A 3126-nucleotide genomic window follows, 5' to 3' on the forward strand; every position below is an offset into this window, starting at 1 on the left:
TTGCTGGGAGGATGGAACTTCCAAGTCCATTTACGTTGCAAATTACAGAATTCTTTGCCTAGAGGAAAAATCGCTCAGGAGAGAGAGCTCCATGCTCTACAGGCTGTAATGGATGCTGTCAATTTTAATGTCCTGTGGAATCAGGCACCATGAGTTGGTAAAAGACTCTCACTCCACATTCTCCCAACCAAGCGAACTGTATGTATCTGGAAGGAGTACCCTCAAATATTCATAACTGAATTCTATTGAAAGAGAAATAAAGCAATATTTCTATCTCAGACCAGAAAAAATCCAGCTAACCTTGATTTTCCACGGAGGCTTTTCTTCTCTCCTATCACGGTTCAGGTCATCCGCCACATAGTGAGGGAGAGCTGGAGGGACACAGAGTAACTGTCAGGACACTGGTGCTGCGACTCAGGAATTACTCAGGGGCTTTCTTCTCGATGAGGACATGGGGTGGTGTGTATGGATGTGGGAGGTTAGTTAGTGTGGGCTGAGCTGGTGTTGGGCCATCCTCTTTGGGGGATGAAGGAAGGCAAAGGACAAGAGGAAGGAATTGAAAACAGAGCTTTGGCTTTCTAGCTAAGGGGAGCCTCATCAGAAGGGAAGGGTCGATCTAAAAAATGGTAAACACTAAAATGCATGCTCTGTTTCAATGACACAGACCCATGACCCACCCTGCCTCTTTTGAGCTTCTGCTAAATTGCCACTGTCTCTTGATTTTTCCCAGATCACTCTTTCCCCAGCATCCACAATGCCAGCTACTGCATTTATCATGTCTTCTAATGTATAATATTTTATAATTGATTAACAACAACTTCTATTAAAGGACTGAATTCAATCCTAGACAAAATATGCTATATTTATTCACTAATCACTTGTCTTAAGGAAATTCAAATACACAAGATTTGACAAAACTGAAATCCTACCCTTTAGATACAGCCACTCTCAATCGTGTCATATTTTTCTCCCAATCTTTGTTTTCCATACAATGTATGTATGCCCACTGAGTCAGGGGTTGTCCATACTCTAGGGAGCTGTTCCATAAGTGGGACACTTCGTTATGAAGAGGGAGCCCAGACTGAGCACAGCCTGTCTCTAACCCAGCTGTGCAGGAGAAGTGTACAGGCTAACAGTCAGGTTCCACTTTGAGTCCTTGGGTGTGGGCTACAGGAATTGACCAATGCTAAGGCTTATGGTAACATTATCCAATACAATAAAATAGCTCCCTGATTCTTATCTGCTTTTCGCCTTGTTTATGCAATGACACCAGCACTGACAGATATGACCTGTACTGTATACATGGGGTCTCACACCTCTCAGAATCTGGGAGCTGACCAGGAGAATGCAGGTCCTGAGGTGAATTTCACATGAATGACTGTGCCAAAGTCAACTGATAAGTCCACCCATAGCTGCCCTGGATTCTGTGACCACTAAGGCCACCTGATGGGCAAGGTCTGGACCTTTAGAGATGCTAGTATTTCCAGCCAATTATACGGATGCAGGGACTCCATTGCTCCATGACTGAGGATCCCTTGGCTGAGTGGTAAGTGCAGGTCAGGGATCCAGAGCATCCATACTGGGACCCACCCCTGGGTTCTCAGTATGGCTTTTCCACTTAGGAGGTCAAGAGCTTAGAACATTTATCTCTGCAGCATCTCCTTCTGAGGAAAAGGAATATTAAACAAATCTGGGCAACAGCTGTGTTGAGGGAAGAACATGCAAACAGCTTCACAAAACAAGTTAGGGTCCTGTGCCTGAGCTAACCTTAGGTACTTCAAAACTACTCCGTAAGTGTCTTAGCCCCTTAGAGCCGATGAAAGTAATATTAGAGTTAAAAGAAACTTGTTCCAATTCCCTTATTCTGGAATACTGAAACAAAAAGCTACAGCAGAGGAAGCCTCATAAACACACAGCACCTGCCATGGTTTACCCCAGCCTTGGAAGAACTGGGAAGGATAAGACCAAGGCAGGCCTGAGGAAAGGTCAGAGGTTAGGCAGGACTGGGGAGTGGGGAGCAGGGGCAGGGCTGTCTGGACGGAGCAGTGGGTTGTAAGAAGAGCAGTGACCCTGGGTCCTGCTGCCCTGAGTCTCTGTCCTGGGCCTCTTCAATTCCAGGAGACCAGGTTAGCAGGGCTGTGAGAGACAGTGTGTGAAGAAGCCCAGCAGCCCCTTCACACAGTCCTCTAGAATTCCTGCCGGCCATGAAGGGTCTTTAGGATCAGCTGGACGTGGACCCCTCTCAAATGGAAGCATGTCAGCACATCAGCCTTGGGAGGTGCTGAGGCTGAAATGAGGAGACTGAGCACGTGCAGTGATCCCAAATCAAGTGTTCTGTGACTCTTCCACGCCTGGGAGCGTGCTTTCCATGAGGAATAAACAGTGAGGACAAAAGTAAGATGAAGCTACAAGTCCTGAAAGTGTAGAGGGAGAGAGTTCAACTCTCATCCACCACCTGACACAAAGTATAAGAACTTGTTCTCCAGTGTCAAGTGACTATGAGAGTTTTGTTCCCACTAGGACATGGCCATCATACGTGAATGTAAAAAGGAAACCAAAATCCTTGGTGCAAAATACCCTCCAGGTACCGAACAGAAACGAACCTTTCATTTTTGGCAGTGACAAAGCAATGAAAGAGTAGTCTTGTGAGAAAGAAAATTTCTGAATGGCAAAGCATGAAAAGAAGCACAGTACAGTCAAAGGACATGGACACAATAACTCTATTATGTCATTAAAGTTTGGAAAGAACAAATCAGAATTCTACACATATTTCCTTCTTCTTCCTGATTTCATATTCACCTTCCTTAGTTTCTAAAGAACCGGGTGGAACCCAAGTGTTCTAGGAATTGTCTCGCTTTAGATCCTACCTGAGAGTTGTTCCCTATGTGAATCGTCCTCAGCATCACTGCTATGTATGCTCTCCAAGATCCATTCTGTATGAACACAACCATGAGCATAAAGTTATTATACAAGTTGACGCACCCATTTCTCCTACTCGACTTGCTGGCTCACACAGCATCACCCTGGTCTTCCCTCCAGGTTCTCAGACCTCCCCTGTGCTCTGTGCAGACAGAGTCCTTCAATAAGATCTAGATCACAGTTGAAAATTGCAAATGAGGGAGAGAT

The sequence above is a fragment of the Mesoplodon bidens genome (assembly GCF_964165515.1).
Source record: "Mesoplodon bidens genome assembly, contig: HAP1_SCAFFOLD_402, whole genome shotgun sequence".
NCBI classification, from domain to species: Eukaryota; Metazoa; Chordata; class Mammalia; order Artiodactyla; family Ziphiidae; genus Mesoplodon; species Mesoplodon bidens.